Source organism: Carlito syrichta, unplaced genomic scaffold (genome assembly GCF_000164805.1).
Source record: "Carlito syrichta isolate Samal-C Ts95f unplaced genomic scaffold, Tarsius_syrichta-2.0.1 Scaffold295414, whole genome shotgun sequence".
Classification (NCBI taxonomy): Eukaryota; Metazoa; Chordata; class Mammalia; order Primates; family Tarsiidae; genus Carlito; species Carlito syrichta.
This window is the reverse complement of record NW_007239510.1, coordinates 108,112-127,495: the sequence shown is the minus strand read 5'-3', so window position 1 is coordinate 127,495 and position 19,384 is coordinate 108,112. Positions and strand designations below refer to the sequence as shown.

The following is a 19,384-nucleotide window of genomic DNA, read 5'->3' as shown; positions in this document are numbered from 1 at the left end:
GTCAACATTTCCTGAAGCTTAGGTCAGTGATCTGAGCAAGCACCATTTTATATCTGTTTCTTCTAAATGTATACATCCTCCTAAAGCCTTTCTTATTTTTATCTTTGGATTGTTTTTGGTTTTTTTCCTACCCCTGGCTGTGTTCTTAATTGCTTAGAGGTGACATCTCATTGACACATGCCAGACTGCTGACACCATGCCAATCTTGCTGAAATGAAATCATTCCGCACCTGAGGGGATCTTGGCCTTCTGGACTCTTCATTTCTGGCCGAGAAATCCATGCCCTACTTTGAGACCCTGAACCCTAGGGGAAGATGCTAATTTAGGAATTCTTGTTGCTCTCATTGTTCACCTCTAAAACTGTCTTAGCTCCCCAAAGAGGCCCACAAATCCTGGCCTCCTACTCAAAAACCTCAAAGTTCTGTGAGATCAGGGAGAGTGTTGGTGCACACGAACTTAAAGTCACAGAAGAACAAGGAGGGGTTTTGCAATGCCTATAGTGTCCAAGCCGGTCATGTAAGTGAGAGATAAATTGAATAGGTGGGAGCCACAGACATTGTGAGCTGCCTGTCTTTCGGGCCGAGTCAATTCTCAGATCTAGTTGGCTATTGCAATGTGAAAATCAAAGCCCAGTGTTTCCAAACCTGACGTTCAAAGAAAAGACAGCAATCTGAATATGTGTATGAATTTTCCCGTTGTTTTAATTCCAAAAAACAAATAAAACCACTATTGATTAGGCCAAACAAGAGCTGCCTGCAGCCTGAGTTCTGCCCCCCTGGGAGGGGGCTCCCATTCGGTGTCTTCTGGAAGAACCATCTCTCCTACAGTCAATCACTGCTTGTTTCACAGAAGACTAAAATTTGTAAAGCAAGAGGTGGAGCAAGCATGGCAAATAATTTCTCAGTTGCACGCCAACTCTGAGTTATTAGTGGCGGAAGCTCTGACTAACACATTCAGAATTTTGAGGTTGTTTCTGGGTCAGCAGAAAAAGTACTGTGTAGAGTTATCAATGTCAAATGAGAGTACATACACAAGGCATGTATTTGCCCTTCCTCGACCAGACTATCCCCATGACGGGTAGTGTTGGTGATAGAATAAATGTTTTCAGTTGTTCTGACTTCCTTAGCTTTTTAATTCAAGTGTGTTCCTCTCACATTCCCCAGGGCCTGGGAGAGTGGAGCTCTGATGTCCAGTGAACATGGGAGTCCTGCCAATCATCAGGTGCCTTTGCTTATAACTCATGATGCACAAATCAAGCCAATGTATTTAGCATTCCGGGAGGAGGGTAAACAATCCAATCCATCACTCATTCACCTAAGATATAATTCATTCAAGTATCTTGCGATGGAAAAATATCTGAGCAAAGTTTTAGTACTCAAGACCCACCAGGTTTCAGATTATAAATATTTTAATCTGGGTTGATACGCTAGCTGATTTTAATGTACCAAAATGAGTTTCACTTTCAAATAGAAATGCTCTTTAATACAAAGTCCAGATACTTTATTTTAAAGAGAAACAATAAAAACCAGCACCGGAAAGCAACCTAAGAGACTTAATTATTTTTAGTGTTGTAATTCTTGATGGGAAGACTGAACCCAAGAGAGTAATTGAAAAATGCTATCCTCCACAAGAAAATCTTAGAGATAAGAGCATTTGTATATTTAGAAATATACATATATATTTTAAAAATCTAATAATGTTGAATTTCAAAAGGAATTTCTTTATTGAAAAACAGTACCAAATTCACTACTTCCCCACAATTCTTTGACAAAACTCTATTCAAAATAAGGGAAGGTCTAAAAGCTCCCAGTTTCCAATAATTGCTAATTCAGTCCTAACATAAACTACTGGAGTAAATAGAATAGGTGATAAATGGTCTATATGTGATTTCAGATCCTAGAGTATTTGAAAAGTCTCTTCTTCTCACAATTCCAAAAATGTCTTTTCCACCAACACAATGTTGATGCCTGAAACTTACCAATCAGAATCTTTCTGAATGCATTTTTACAATTCATTATTACAATATCATTTAATTGAGTGTCAAAATTTCAGTGTTAGGCCAGGTGCCGGTGCAGTTCCTGCACTTTGGGTGGCCAAGGCAAGAGAATCATTTGAGCCCATGAGTTCAAGACCAGCCTGGGCAACATAGTGAGACCTCATCTTTACAGAAAAGTTTAACTTAATTTAATTTTAAAAATTAGCCAGGTGTGATTGCACTCGTCTATTGCACCAGCTACTTGAGAGGCTGATGTGGAAGGATCACTTGAGCCCAGGAGCTGCAGAGAGAGCTGTGATTGTGCTCTTGTATTCCAGTCAGAGTGAGACCCTGACTCAAAAGAAAAAAATCAGTGTCTTTGAGACTGCAAAGAAAAATTAGTACTTAAGCAGAAAACTATATATTGCCTATAGCTCACTCTTCAACTTATTTGATTCTAATTCTATTTTTTTCTTTCAAAAAATTTTGTATAAATTTAGGAGATTTCTCCTAATTCTGTAACTTGTAGGTAGCCGAGAACACTGCAAAATAATTCTTGTCTACAGACACGCAGTTGAACTGTCTGAAAGACAAACCCTTTCCCCATGGAAAAAATAATTTTGTCTGCATTTGCACATTCATTTCAATAGTCTTGATCTAGAAATATGTCTTTTTTGTTTGTTTTTAGATTCTCTTTTGAATTGCTTATAATATCTGCCTGGTTTCCTCACTGATCAATAAGTTAAGTAAGAACTTTAGTACATGTTTGTTTTATATCTGTATGAGAGTCATTATTCTACCTCTTTTTCAAAATTATCTTGTAATAGTACTTTCTTGTTAGATCTATATAAATTAATAGTTGATAGACAATATTAATATTTTCTTACATTTAAAAAAAAATTGAGCCTTTGAAAAAGTAAGAACCCTGATTAATATTTTGTAATTTCATTTTATCTTACCAAAAATTTTGTTTGGCCAGGCACAATGGCTCGTGCCTATAGTCTTAGCACTTTGGGAGGACGAGGCAGGAGGATGGTTTGAGCCCAAGAGTTTGAGACCAGCCTGGGCAACAAGACCTCATCTCTACAAAAAAATCAAAAAATTAGCTGAGAGTAGTAGCACGCACCTGTAATCCCAACTACACAGGAGGCTGAGTTGGAAGGATATCCTGAGCCCAAGAGGTTGAGGCTGAAGTAAGCTACGATTTTTCCACTGCCAACCAGCCTGGGCAACAGTGAGACTCCTGACTCAAAAAAAAAATTTTTTTTTTTAATAAGGTGTTTCCAAAAAATATATTCCAAAACTGAGAAGTGTCTCGCCCTATTTTACACTTAAAATAATATCTCACTTCATGTTTTGGAAAGTGTAATAGATAATATACATGATTCATAGGGGGAAAAAAATCATTCAACAAATAATTACTGTGCACTTGCTGTGTTCCAGGCTTGATAACATATTACACCGAGGACCTCAGTATGTGTCTCACTTCTGAAAAAACCCTTTTATATTTTTTTCTTCTAATATTTTTAGCTTTACTGAGGCAATATTGACAAATAAAAATTGTGCATATTTAAGGGAATGCAGCGTGATGTTTTGGTATATGTCTACAATGTAAAATGATTCCCACAATCAAGCTGATTGACATATCTATTGCTTCACAGTTATCGTTTTTTATAAGAAGATTTAAGATCTATTCTCTTCACAAATTTCAAGTATGTATTACATGATTATTAGTTATAGTGACTATGCTGTACATTAGGTCTCCAGAACTTTATTCATCTTGTCTACCTGAAACTTAGTACCCTTAGACTAACATCTCCCTGTTTCTCCCATCCCTCTACTCCTGGCAGCCACCAAACTGCCTTGAAAAGCCCTTTTGAAAGCCATCCAAGATCAATTTTATTTTTCCATTTACTGGAAAAGAGGCAGTCAACATATATGCTCCAAGTCCTCCAAGAGTTTCTCCAACGTAACATTCATTGTCAGCATGGTGACTGGGCCCCCTCCCCAGGCCATCCTGCCCATTGCTTCCTTCAATGACCCTACCTTCCAGTCCTGCTTAACCCTTAGACCCTTCGACCTCAGCCCTGTCACCAGGAGAGTCTCTCCTTTGGCTAAGTCTTGCCTTCGAGTGGGAACTGGAAGAGCAATTCCAGGCCCACGGTGTGGTCAAAGATGTGGATTCGTAGAGTGTGGGAGTGAAATTGGAGGCGAAGACCTTCCACTGATTAGCCACACAGAGCGATTGAAGACTCCCAGGGTATGCTAAGACTGAAAACGATGAGGTAGACCTAGAGCCAGAGGTCAGAACATGGAAGCAGAATTTTCGCATGACAGCAGAGTAGTCTAGAATTAGCTTTGGGAGCAAGATATGCAAGATGACAGCAGTACTCTCCTGTCCTAGAGGGATTAGAGTCTTGAGAGAAAAACCAGTAAACAGGCAATTAAAATATTGTCTGATCAGATGATCAGGGCACTCCAAGGAAACCCATAGAAGGTAAATGGGTACCAGTGTGAGTCAGAGCAGAGTATAAGAAAGAGTAGAATTAAGGGAGAGTTCAGGTAGTGGTTTATTTCGCGTGATCCAGAAAGAAACACCAAACAGGGGCAAAATGAACTTTCCAGTCTCTGGAAAATCATCTCTGTAGGTGGGGTAGAAATGATGGATCAGGTTTTGCACATAGCAGTGAAGTCTTCCCCCATGCTTACTAATCAACATTCTGATTATTAGTGTGTCTTCCTGGGTACCTTAATCTCAGCAAAGAAATACCCTGGATGGGGGGGATACATGTACTTCAACAACCGGAATTGAATATCGCACACTGTAAATTACCTAGGCCTCTTGTGGGTAGATTGCCATGAATCATCTTTCCTGAGGCTTTTCGGCTCTGAGAAATTGACAGGGCTGAGGGCCAGACTGGGGGTCTTGCTAAATTCACCAAAGGTAATGTTACCTGCAAGGCTTTTTGACAGACAGTTTTCAGCATTCTCCTGAAAGCACACTAACCTCTTCTATAGCCCCTTAGTGGTTTTTAACAATGTGCTTGGTGAGTATGAATTGGATGTCACCAATCAGCTCTATGGAAGCATAAACCTCTTTATTTTTATGACTACCCATACTTTTTCTTTGACAAGCCCTGTCTAAGCTCAGCAGCAGAAAAACTAAATTGATCCAATCAGGAAACGTGGTCCAACCCAGAACATCTTTCAGTTTCTTCTCATTTAAAATTGAGCATCTCTCAGGTAAATAGTCAACCAAATGCAGGTATTATTTTCTGTCACTATCCGGTTTTGTGCTAAATTTCTACCTACCATCCTCCATTGTCCATAAAACTCTTAGGTCTCTGAGAGGCCCTCTGCCAATCACATCACCTGCAAGACCTAAAATTAAATCCCAATGTTATGTGCTGCCTTGACATCTAGAAAAATCAGGAGGGCCTTATATGGCTTAACCCCACATTTGCTCTCTGCTCCTGTGGTTAAGTTCTCCTAGTCAAACAACCCTCCTTATCAAGGGGACCAGGCACAGCTCCTATGGGTTCAGTTTCCTGCCTGGCCATGAAACGATTCAAAAAAGCCAATTATATCCTCTCACAGGAACTGGGAGTCTCCTCACCCTCTTGGTACTACCAAGCCTGCCTTTCATAGCGCTGGTTTGTTCACTCCGTTTCCAAGTGCAACTCTCGTGTGACTCTGGATAGCATGATTTGATCTCTCCCACTCCATGCTATGAGTACACGTGACTAATAACTGCTATCACCTCATCTGCCCAGTGTTGGGTGTCATGTGTTTGGCTATCTCAATTACTCTAAGGCAGGAACCCCTCCCTCCCTTCCCCATCCATGAGGAAAATAAGAGATGATGAAAATACCCAGCAACAGTAGCAGAAGAAGAATGGAGATTTCAGTTACATGACAGGCTGCAAGTTGGGTATGAGGAGGTTTCTTCAGCTAGTCTGGTTGCTAGCTAGAGTTCTTACCTAATCTGGTCTCTGGTTCTGGTGTCTTATCACTTCCAGCTCCTTGGGGTGGTCCATTAGGTGGTCCAGAGCATCCTAGAAAGACCTTGGGCAGCTTCTTGGCTTAGGAAATCCTATAAGGTGAATGTTAGGTGTTAAACCTTACAAGATCTACTCCCCAGGCCTAGTGTATGAGGTCTTGTCTCCACTGGGAAGGCTCTTGTGAGGTGGCTAACAAGCTAACCATGACCTCAGCTACCCAGTTCCCTTGTTAACGTCAAGGCTACAGGAAACCTAGGGATGTCTCCAAGCTGAGCTTGGTTCCAGAGGAAGCTGAAGGTCATCTCTGCCTTCTCTTGACTCACACTGCCATCCCATCAAGGTCTTTCTTGCTCCAAAGGCAACAAAGGACCCTGGAGATTCTAATGCCCAGCAAGCTCTATAAATGGTATGTTTGTTTACTTATTTGCCTACAGCAACAAAGCTAAAAATGATGCTTTAGGATGTTTTTCATGTGTAGGCATGGTGATCTGAATAAATCTCACACAAATGCCCTCTCTTCCTTTTTTTTGTTTTTCTTTCTTTTTTCTTTTGGTCCCCTCTCCTGACTTTCCTTCCCTTCACAGCCAAGCTTCACAAGGAGTGCTTTTATACTTACTTCCTCTACTTCCTCATGCCACAGTCACTCTTTGTAGCAAGTTGACTCCAGTCTCTGAAACTCTTTTCCACAAAGCCATCATTTATCTTCAGATTGTCCAATTCGATGACAGTTTATGTCCCGGTCTTACTGGACCACGAGGTAGCATTGGACACTGTTGTCCACACCCTCTTTAAAACTCTCACTTTAGTATTAGGGACACCAGTCTTGCCTAATTATCACCTCCTTCTCTGGTCATTTTTCTGTCTCCTGCATGCAGCCTCTTCCAACTGCCCTTCTATGGTGCGGCCATAGCTGCTCAGGGCCTGATTCTCTGTCCTGTGCTCTTCCATTCACATGTGCTCTCATTAGGAGACCACACTGAAGTCTCTGCTTTCCTTCAGCTACCACTTATTTATGACACAATGCCTCCAACTCCTAGCCAGTTCAGCCATTATAGCCGGGTTCCAGACCCACAGAATGTGCTCTTTATTTGAAGATAAATGATAATTTGATGGAAAGAGTTTCTACCCGAAATTTGCCCAGATCCTTCACATGCAACATGAATTAAAACTCCCTTCTTTTCTCTGTATTTCCCTAGTTGAAAGCACAATCGTTCATTCAGTGACCTAGTGTTCCAGTCATTCATTCTAGATTGTGCCTCTTCTAGTCTCATTTCTTAAGAGTCTGATTTGCCGGGCTCGGTAGCTCAGCCTGTAATCCCGTGCCTTTGGGAGGCTGAGGTGAGTGGATTGCCTGAGCCCGCGGGTTCGAGACCCGCCTGGGCAGCGAGACCTCATCTCTACAATAAGTCAAAAAATCAGCCGGGCGTGGTAGCGCATGCCTGTAATTCCGGCTACTTGGAAGGCTGAGGCAGAAGGATCGCCGGAGCCCAGCAGGTCGAGGCTGCAGTGGCCGGGAGCGGCCACTGCATTCCAGTTCGGGCGACAGAGTGAGACTCCAACTCAAAAAAAAAAGAGTCTGAATTTACTTTCTTTCTTTTCTTTTTAGTTGGGGTCTCACACTGTCGCCCAGGCTGGATGCAATGGCATGATCACAGCTCACCTCAGCCTTCATCTCCCGGGTTCAGGCCATCTGTCTGCCTCAACCTCCTGAGTAACTAGAACTACAAGTGCGTGCCACTGCACCCAACTAATTTTTTGGTTTTTGGTAAAGATGAGATCTTGCTATGTTGTCTAAGCCGATCTCGAACTTCTGGGCTCAAACGATCCTCCTGCCTCGGTCTCCCTGATTTTGCTTTCTAAATATTTATGGTTAAGTTCTTTTTATATCTCCTATTGCATTGCCATAGGCCCTCAATGCTTTTTGCCTGGATTTTTGTTCTCTCAGGCTCTAGACTACACAAGGCTTTTCTCCTCTCCAACCACTACCAGAGTGATTTATTTAAAACTGTACATCTACTGGTAAGGTCACCTTGCTTAAAACCCTACAGGATTCCATCAGTTTCAGAATAAAAGCAAATGTATCAGCCTAGAGCCCAAGACTCATCATTATTCCCTGGAATAACTTTCCACATACTAGCAATGGCAATGTAGACATGTTACTTAAGCTTTCTATGCCTCTGTTTCCTCCATCTGTTAAACAGAGACACTACATGTATCTGATCACTGTAGTGAGCATTGAATGAGGTGAGACATATACCATACGTAGGCACAGAGTAAGCAATCTGTTACTGAGAGTAACAGTCATTATTACTGTTCTTTTAATCTCGCCTCCTTCTCTCCTTGACCACCATACCGGTCTACTTGGCATTTCTGAATATATGCCTGTGATGCCAATCTTCTGGGCATTCTTAGGTGTTGTTTTCCCTGCAAGTAATATGTACCCTCCCCCAACCTGTCCCTTTCTTCACTTAGCTAACATGGATTTCACTTTAAAAACTCATGTCAAATCTCCTCTTCCAGAAATTCTCCCTTGATCTTTCTGCTCCAATCTGATTTAACTTCCATCGTGCTTTCATACTCTGTCAATACATTTATCCCAGCACTCAATACTCTGCGTTAGGTTTGATTCTATGTCTGTGTCTTATATAAGACTTTGGGTTGCGTAAAGGCAGGATACAGCTTTGTACTGAGTTCCAAGAACAGGACTTGGTGCTGTTTGAACTAGGGTTTAATAAATGATTGTTGGATGAATTAGAAAACGAATCATTTCCCTTCATTAGGTGCTCAGAGACTCTAGACCAACTTTACTCTGAAAAGTACCTTACTTCAAAAATTATTCTTATCTCATTTCTTCCTCTATTAAAAATTCCAATCTCTAAATTGGGAAATTAAGTACCATTAGTTTATTGTCAGTGATGAAATAAGCTAGTCAAGTGAAAATTAATTACAGTTCATTATACTTCTACAGGCTATTTGTATTTTCAAACAAAGCACTTAAGACAATAGGATGGATTTTTAGTGATGGCCTTTAGTATAGTGGGAAGAAGTGTATAGTATGTGGGAGAATAAATGTTATTGGAGAGTTTCTTAGCATTCTTCAAATAACAATCAATGGGTGTCCAGCCTTCACTAGTAAGTAGGTTGAGGGCCTACAGTATGAGGAGACTTGACTGGAAAAGCATCGATAAACTTTTCATCATTAAGCTAATGTCTGAAATACTGGAGTAATATCATTAGTAAAAAGGCAGCATGACCACCAAAAGGAATAAAATCCTGATACATGCTACAACATACTGACTCCATTTATATGAAATGTCTCAAATAGGCAAATCCATAAGAGTCAGACAGTGGATTGGGACTAGGGATTGCGAAGTGCTTTCTAATGAGTATGCATTTCTTTCAGAGCTGATAAAAAATGTTCTAGACTATGATGGTGGTGATGAGTACACAACGCTGTGAATATACTAATAGCCACTGCGTTGTACATTTTAGGAGGATCGTTTTATGGCATGTTGAATTATATTGCAATAAAAATGTATAAGAAAAAAGTGAGAGAAACCCCCTAGGGTCCTCTCCCACTGTGGGAGCTTTTCTGTCCTCTCAATAAATCCTGCTTCTTAAAAAAAGAAAGAAAGAAAGAAAAAAATGACACACCAAAAAAATACTAACAATGGAAAACACGACACGAGTTATCATTGCTATTAGAGGGCTCATAAATAAAATCTAATTTTCTAAATATGAAAGATTATACAGTGGGCCTTTTTAACAGCTTGCATAAACCAGTTTTATATTTCTTTTCCTCTGGTTTCCCAGAAGTCTTTTGCTAGATTGTACCATTCATTCATAAGTTGTAAAAACTGCAATTGTCAGTTAGTTGGCATTTTGTTTTCTGTTTTCAATTTTCAATTTTCTTTGCAAATTTATTTTAGTTTTATAATCCTCTCAATTTAGTTCATTTGACAAAAATAAAAATCTACACTGTTTCCAGTTAAATTCAAATGTTCCTTTTGACTGTTAATTCTACTAAGATGGACATTTATAACTATTTACACTGTTGCCATAGATATGCTATAATTTCATGACATTTATGTTTCTTTTTATTTATCATAGTGACATAATGTTCTATTATTTTCACTATAAATGCCTGTTGTACAGAGGCATACATTGAAACATTATTTAGATACAGAAAATGATTTTATGATTAGTGATTTTATGCTTGTAATGTCTTTCTCAAAGATTATGCAAAGTTGAGAGGACATTGAACACATGTTTGTTAGAGATCTACTATGCAAATCATGCTCTCAACCTTCTTGTATTTCAGAGTTTACCTTGAAAACAACTCCTTGAGCAGCAAACTTGGAGAGATTAAATGTGCCACACAAGTCAGCAATAATTATACTGCGATCCCAGAATACCATGTCTCACAGTGTCTGTAAAAGTGTCCAGTCAGCACACCATTCAGTCTGTTGCATTTTTGCACTGTGGCCTTGCTGAGGAAGGAGAAATCATTACTTCCTTGACTGTGCTCTTTTATATACTCAAAGGTAAGCATTATTATATGTTACAGTAAACACACATGATCCAGATATCCCCAGTTTTTCTAAAATTCTGATGTCATATTTTTTATAATATCTAAATAAAACAGCTCCTCTTATTCCCATGCTTTGGGGTACACATTTTCTTCATAGTCCAAATTGTACCTGCTTTCCCACTGTTGTTTGACCTTGAACTATTATGTATGGGTTCTTGTTCATTGTTACCCAGTCCAAAAATAGGAACCAGTCTAGGTTTCTGTATTAGTAAGCTTGAATTGCTATAATAAAATACCACAGACGACTGACTTAAGCATGAGAGATTTATTTCCTTACAGTTCTGGAGGTTGGGGAGTCTAAGACAAGATGTCAGTCAATTCATTTCCTGGTTTAAAAACAGCTACCTTCTCTGTGTCCTCACATGGCAAAGAAAGAGCTTCAGTGTCTCTCCTTCTTCTGTAAGAACACCAGTCCTATCATATTATAGCCCCACCCTTGTCACCTTGTTTGACCTTCATATAGTCACGTTGGCAGTAGACTTTCAGCCTACGAACTTGGGGGGAGGCGGAGGAGATGCAATGCAGTTCATGGTATTTTCGCAGTGTTCTTCCGCAATCCATGTCTTCTTTGCATGCAAAATACTTTCATTCCTCTCCAACAGCCCAAAAGTCATTTCAACATCTACTCTGAAGTCTACAGTCCAAAATGCCATCTAGATATCATCTAAATCCAATATAAGTGAGACTTGGGGTGTAACATATCCTGGAGCAAAATTCCTCTGCAGCTGTGAGCCTGAGAAACCAAACAAGTTCTGTTTTCAAAATAGGTACAATGGTGGGACAGGCACAGCATTGACATGCCCATTCCAAAAGGGAGAAATGGGGCAAAAGAAAAGAGAGAGAGGTCTCAAGCAAGTCCAAAACCTGGCCAGGCAGATTCCATTAGACCTGTAATCTTGAGAATCGTTCTCTTTGGTTTGCCGCTCTACCATGCAGGCCCACTGAGATGGTGGTATCACTCTCATGGCTCTGTGTGAAGGTGGCCCCATCCCCGAGGCATTGAGTGGAAGCATCCTTGCCTGCTTCAACCACAGAAGCAGCTGAAGAGGATTCAGTTCTGCCTCCCGGGCTGTCTTGATGACTCCTGAATCACCTTCAGGGCAGTGCTTTCATTTTCTTGAAGAATAAAGCATGTTTAAAGCTGAATATCTTTATACCCCGTCCTATAGAATGTAAGAAATTTGGCAGCCTTCCTTGATTTGTCCCATCTCTTTCTACTTTAATGCAAACCAGCAATGCTTCTCCTCAGAATCTCTTTATCAAGTGATAGTACACATCCTCCTCTGAACACATCCTCCTCTGAACACACTTTCTCATTTCTTGCACTATGGGCAGACGGAAAATTTTCCAAATCTTCAAGTTCTGGTTTCTCTTAGTTTAACAATTCCATCTCCAAGCCATTGTTCTCTTTTCACATTTTACTATACACAGTCAGAAGGGCCCACACCACACCTTCAAGATTTTGCTAAGAAATCTCCTCAGCTGCCGGGCACAGTGGCTCACGTCTGTAACCCCAGCACGATGGGAGGCAGAGGTGAGAGGATTGCCTGAACCCACGGGTCAAGACCAGCCTGGGTAATGTGACCAGATCTCATCTCTAAAATAAATGAAAATTAGCTGGATGTGGTAGCACATGCCTCTAATTCTAGCTACTTGGAAGGCTGAAGTGAATGGATTCCCTCAGCCCAGCAGGTCGAGGCTGCGGTGGCCATAAGTGTGGCCACTACACTGCAGACAGGGTGACAGAGTAAGACTCTGACTCAAAAAAAAAAAGAAAAGAAAAGAAAAGAAAAGAAATCTCCTCAGTTACACAATCAAGTTCATGACTTGCAACTTCTGTCTTCCACAACACATTAGAACACAATTCAGCCCTGTTCTTTGCTGCTTTATAACAAGCGTCACCTCTACTCCTGTAGCTAAAAATCATTCTTCATTTCCATCTGAGATCTGATCAGAATGTCCTTAATGACCGTATTTCTTCCAAGATTCTGCTCCCAACAATCCAGCATGCACATCATAACTTCTCCAGTGTCCACCCATTACCCAGTTCCAAATATTTAGTTATTTGTGACAGAAGCACCCTACTTCTTGGTACCAAAATCTGTTCTCCAGAGAAACAGAGCCAACCTGGCTACCAATTTATATATGTGTGTGTGTGTGTGTGTGTGTGTGTGTGCATTTACATTTATATATAAATAGTTATATTTACATAGTTACATAAAGTGGTTTATTATTTTAAAAAATTGGTTTACACAACTATGGAGGCTGAAAAGTCTAAGATCTGTATTTGGCAAGTTGGAGACCCAGGACAGCCAGTGGTGCAGTTCTAGTATGAGTCAAAGACCTGAGAACCAGGAGGGCTGATGGTGTATGTTCCAGTCTGAAAGCCAGCAGGTGCAAGACCCAAGAAAAGACAATGCTTCCATTCAAGTTTGAATGCAGGAAAAGACTGGTGTTCCAGCTCAAACATTCAGGCAGGAGAAGTTCCCTTTTACTTGTTGGAGGGTCAGTCTTTTTGTTCTGTGTAGGCCTTCAACCGATTGGTTGAAGACCACCCACACTGAGGAGGGCAACCTGCTTTACTCTATCTACTGATTCAAATGTTAATCTCATCCAAAAACATTCTCATAAAATATCCAGAATAATGTTTGACAAATATCTGGGCACCATCTGGCCCAGTCAAGTTGACACATGACATTTACCATCACACACCCTCAAACAGTGGGAACTTGACACAAGGGATGTGTCACAAAAATGTTGGCAGGGCTAAAAAAACAAAAATGGAAATATATGACTACCTAGAAATAGAAAAACAAAAGATGAAGTGAAGTTACCTGGAGTTCATGCTCCAATGGCACTGAGGCTGCTGGGTGCCACTGTGGCCACTGCAGGTATTGCGACTGTACTGCTTGTCCCTCTGCAGGAACTTTTGCACCTGCATCCCCACTGATGCCACGGGAGCACAGAGGCCAGAGATGCCCACTTTTGCTGCTGCTGCAGAAGCCAGAGCCCCTAAGTGCTAAGCTGCTAACTCTGTTGCCAAACCCTAATCTGCGCAGGAACCCAGGAACCTACATTTGCCTGCTAGCTGTCCAAGGTGCTGCCGCACACGAGAAAGAAATGGCTTCTTCCTCTTTCCAGCTTTCCTCTAATATCCTACCTAATGCCTCCCTTGGGCCACTGCCAATGCTTAGCCACAAGCTCTCAGATGAGGGAGTCTGACAAGCATCATTTGCAGCCCTTCAGCCTCCTGTGATCCAAAGGAGATCATAAAAGGACAGGACTGGAACTGAAAGCCAGTAACCACATAACCAGAGCAGTAGTGATCATTATCCTTTTTCCATGCAGTTTGTCTCACAGGGAGTATCAGATCTGCTTTTGTTTGTTTTAATTCTCCAAGTCTTACTTTTAAAGAGCTGTTGTGTGCCACAAACGTTTTTGAAGGCTTTATATAATTTAGGATACAATAACATAGCAAAAAAATCTCAAAGTTGGGTTCTAATGATGACTGTTCCCATAAACTAGGAAAAAAAGTGCAAACATTTCCATAGAAGTTCTCTCTGGTCTCACTCCAGGTTCCAGCCTTGCTTGTGTCTCTTGCTCAAGGTCCATCTACCTGACCTAGTCCTCTGCAGCCTTATATATTCTCTCGTCTAAGCCACTTCCCACAGGCCACACCCCAGCCCTACAACTCACTCACTCTGCCTTCTGGAACATTGCCAGTCAATCCTTATTTGACAGACCAATTTCGCTTTCTTTGTTTTCTCAGCCTTACCCATCAAGGTACTTGTTAGAATAAATGGTCCATTCCCCCACAGAAATGAATTTTGCCACTGCAAAACCAGTTGCAGTCAATTTTTGTCTCAAATGGTCATTTTTTTCTTTCAGTTATTATTAAGATCTTTCTTTGATACAGTTTTGATAATGTCAAGCCTCTTATTTGTAGCAAATTATACCTTGCCCACCACTGGAGAGTACCATCAGTTCAGCTCTGTGTGTCACCTGCAGACATTGCTGTAACAACATGCATCCTTAGTTATACAGTAAAATAAATTGTACACATCATTGAAAATGGGGAGCATACCTATGAAGGTTTTCAGCACACCAACCGAGACTTTCCAAAGTAGCAGATAATTGCAAGTATGGCAGCAAACACGGTGAATAAGACATCAGTTCTTAATCCTAGGGTGGTACCACTGCCATGGAAGGCATTGGAAAATGGGAAGGAGTAGTAGTGTTGGTTGCCACAATAACTGAGGGATGCCCCCAGCATTTAGTGTGGGTTGGGGAACCCAATGCTGAGTCTTACAATTCTTGGGATCCTCTAGCCAAAGAATTTTCTCATCCCAAATGCTAACAGTCCTTTTCATTGAGAAATAGTGTTCCTTTTGCTGTCTTTATGTCTCTATTAGTTGGCTTATTTATTTATATATTTGTTGTTAGAAACAATAGCGTCTCTCACTCTGTTGTCCAGGCTGGAGTGTGGTAGCACAATCACAGCTTACTGCAGTCTCAAACTCCTAGGCTCAAGCAATCCTCCTGCCTCAGCCTTCCATGTAACTGGAACTACAGGTGTGTGCCACTGTGCTCAACTAATTTTTTTGATTTGTTGTAGAGATGAGGTCTTGCCATGTTGTCCAGGCTGGTGTCGAACCCCTGGCTCAGGCAATCCTCTCACTTCAGCCTCCCAAAGTGCTAGGATTATAGGCATGAGCTGCAGTGCCTGGCCCTCAACTTAGATGTTTTCTCTCACTGACCCAAATGGGCAGAATCACATGTAATAGTTGTTCTCAACACATTTTATGCCACTTCTGATAAAGAACTTATCAGATCTACTTTTTTCTGATTGGTTTTTATATCTTTCATGATGCATGAAGTTCTAGATCATGACTTATTCATCTTTACATTCCCAGTAGTTAGTACAGCCTAAATAAAGTGTATGGAAATGAATCTAATAATTTATGTTTGTGTATTTATTTTAGAGTTGAGGTCTCACTCTGTCACCCAGACTGAAGTGCAGGGGCACAATTACAGCTCGCTGCAGCCTTCAACTCCCAGGCTGAAGGGACCCACCCTCCTTAGCCTCTCAAGTAGTTGGGTCTATATGCATGTGTCACCACACCCGGTTAATTTTTTAAAAAATTTTTGTAGAGATGGGGTCTTGTTATGGTACCCAGTCTGGTCTCAAACTCCTGGGCTCAAGCGATCCTCTGGCCTTGACCTCCCAGAGTGCTAGGATTACAGGCATGAGCCACCATACCCAACAGCCCTAAAACTAATATTTTTAAAAAAATTAAATGGATGATAGAATGTTCTGGGATATTTGGTAATGCATATGATATTTAAGGCAATTGGTAGGTGATGGCTCAGCAACTGGTCACTATTCCTTGGTTATTGATTTTTTTTCCTGATCAAGCTGAACTGACTCCCGTTTTAGATGGAGGTATTCCTTGATCCTGATGCCTGGAAATATTGTTGCTTTACTTCCTACTGTCTTTCCTTACCTCCATACTCTCCTCAGAGATGCACTCCAATCTAAAGGAATGTCATCCCACCTAGAACCTTTTGTATTGTCACCCTGTTCTGTTTTCTTCATTGCATGTGCAACCATCTGACCTATTTTTTGCTTATTGTCTATCTGACCCCATACTAAGTTAGGCCCACGAGCGCAGAGAACTCCTCTGTCATATGCACTGCTGGAACAAGCAAGCCCTCAATACATATTGGCCAACTGAGTAAATGAAGCAGGTCATCCCCAAGGGACAGAGAAAATGCTGCTACAAACATTTGCAAAAACCTTTGGATTTGCACAGAGAAACATAGCCTAATGTAAGTTTTCACATCCTTGTGTTTTTACCCTCCCTACCCTCCATTTTCTCACTTTAGCGAGTCCTGGGGCATACACTCAAAAATCCTGCTGTCCTTTATTTTCACAGCTGAGTTGTCAGGATTACATCTTCAGGAGTGGTAGACTGGACTCTTTCTAGGATCTCTTTGCTGGAGGTTTTATCTTATTTAGTGCTGCCCATCAATATGAACAAAAAATAAATATGCCATTATTGTAGGTTCAAGAATCTCCTCTACGTTAGCAGGAAAAGAGGTAGAACATCTGAAGGAACCATATGTGGTACAATTGTGGTTGCCTCAAGAAATGTGACCAAGACTCTGTAACACCCTGACTGCACAGTTTGTAAATTGCCTAGTTAAGTCTGGACTCAAACTGTGTTACCACTTTTAAATGTGTTAAATTCCCTAGACTTGATAGGATGAATCCAATTACTGTGACAAAAGGAATATCTTTAAGTTGGTCTACTTTAGTAAGTAATATTTCTCCTTTAATGAGTCTAACAAAAGAGGGGTGTGGTTTATTACCTATGGATGAAATTAAAGAAAAAAGAGGACTCTGGAGCACATGGGATTCTAATAGGAACCACTATGAGTACATGTGCATTCTAGCACATGGTAGATATTGGGAAGTTGAATAAATAAATCTTTAGAATGATGGGGCCTGGAAAAAATATATTTATGCCCAATTTTGGGTCATGAATACATATTCAAAAGTAGATTTTAAAATTGATAAGCATAAATTGAAAAAACTGAAAACAGTTTCTTATAATGTACACAAGTTTTGAATACCTTTCTTAAATAATAATACTTTTGAAATTTATATTCATCAAAGGGTTTGGCAATAATGGTAGCTATTATAGTTTGTTTAAAAAACACTAAGAGGAATTCATCTTCAAATTGCATTTATTTTTTCATTTATGCATCATAATAGCCCTTCTATATTCTTTCTTTCTTTCTTTCTTTCTTTCTTTCTTTCTTTCTTTCTTTCTTTCTTTCTTTCTTTCTTCTATACTTATGAGGACTTCGACATTATTTCTTATTCTCCTTTGCAATAGAGTGCTTATTTCTCTTGTCTTTTTTTCTTTGTATGATATTTCATTCCCACCTTCTCCTGGAAGTTAAGATCTATACCAGCAACAATTCTCAAAATTTGCCCATCTTTCACATTCAATTCTTCAAGGATCTCTTGAGATTTGGGGCTTCTATGCGCCACTTAATTTTGCTTTAGAATTTTAAATTAGTGGTCTAGTCCCAAGAAACCCATCAAACTTCACATGTCTTTACTGACAAATAGACATTGAATTTCTCATTGATTTTGCTGATCTCTTGGGAGGTGTGGTCCCTGAAGACATCACTTTTATTTTCACGGGAAAAAGACACAGTTAAGTGATATGGGAAAGGCATTTCTGAATTTTAAGATCAGCTCCAAAATTGACATGAGGTCAATTCTCTGTACAACACGTTCTATTTTATGACAAAGTGAAATTATTTCATTTTTTGCAACAACATCAGACTCCATTTTGCTATTATTTGCATTCAGTATTCTGCTCTAAGTCAAATAATTAACTCTGGGAGGAGGAGATCTTTGAAATAAACCTATTCTGTATACAATGGACAGAGACTGGGATTTCTTTAGAGGTCCTTTATGTCTCTCTAAAAACTATGAAGGAGACAGTAGGCAGCTAACTTCAAAATCCAGGTGCTCTGTTGTTTTGAAAACTCAAGTCACTTATTCTCTCCACTTCTATCTCCCTACTTCTCTGTGTTTCACTTCTAAACCAAACTTCCTTCTCTTTCAAACTTTTCCACTATGCCTTCTGGAAAACTCATTGAAGTACCTTCACTTCATTTCTTTGCTTTAATTAAAACCCAACATTCTGTATGGGGACATGCACTCAACTGGAGGCTGGTCGTTTCCCCAAAGTCTAAGTTATCATAGAATTGAGAAATAGGTTGGCATAATGCTGGCTCCACATTGCCTATTCCAAACCATTGCTCCCCTAGTGTAAAAATTCCTTCTTTAAGCGTCTATCCATCTAACCAGAACATCTTCTTCTTTTTTTTTTTTTTTTGAGTTGGAGTCTTACTCTGTCACCCAGACTGCAGTGCAGTGGCCGTTCCTGGCCACTGCAACCTTGACCTGCTGGGCTCCGGTGAACCTTCCACCTCAACCTTCCAAGTAGCTGGAACTACAGGCGCGCGCTACCATGCCCGGTTAATTTTTGATTTATTGTAGAGATGAGGTCTCACCAAGTTGCCCAGGAGGGTCTCAAACCCATGGGCTCAGGCAGTCCACTCACCTCAGCCTCCCAAAGCACTGGATTACAGGCTGAGCCACAGAACATCTTCTAATCATCACCACCAGAACTTCCTCTCCATCCAAGTGGCATCATTGTCTTGTTTGGTTTCCCTTTCACACTCATGTGGTTGACTCATCTAACACCTTAATCTCATGTGTTCTTGATTTCCTCAGCTCTGACCTGTACTTTTTTTTATGACTTCAAATGCTCCATATTAAAGATCACAACCTTCAATATCCATATTCTCTGATTCTTATTATGATCTTTTAAAATATGAGTTGGGTATCCCTTATTCAAAATGCTTGAGACTAGAAATGTTTCAAATTTTACATTTTTTTTCAGATTTTGGAATATTTGCATTATTCTTACTAGTTGAGCATTCCTAATCTGAAAATCCTAAATCTGAGAGCTCCAATAAGCATTTCCTTTGAGCATCATGTCAGTGTTCAAAAAGCTTTGGATTTTGGAGCTTTTCAGATCAGGGATACTCACTGCCATGGCTTAGGGGCACAATTTTATCTCCCGATAAGCCTGCCTCTTCAGAGCAGCCTCTTACAGTTGCTTCAGTGTATGAAAGTAGCTAACAAGGTGACGGTGAAGCTCCTCCCAGATCTTAGTCAGTTTCAATTTCAAGCCATTGGCAGAGTCTTCTTAGTGTAGGTTAAGTTGTA

The 19,384-nt window shown here is 40.4% G+C and overlaps 1 long non-coding RNA gene across 1 annotated transcript in view; it reads right to left on the bottom strand.

Annotated features, from left to right (window-relative positions):
• Positions 1–19,384, bottom strand: part of LOC110595348 — a 92,287-nt gene that overhangs the window by 51,465 nt on the left and 21,438 nt on the right. The gene's annotated exons all lie outside the window — the stretch shown is intronic.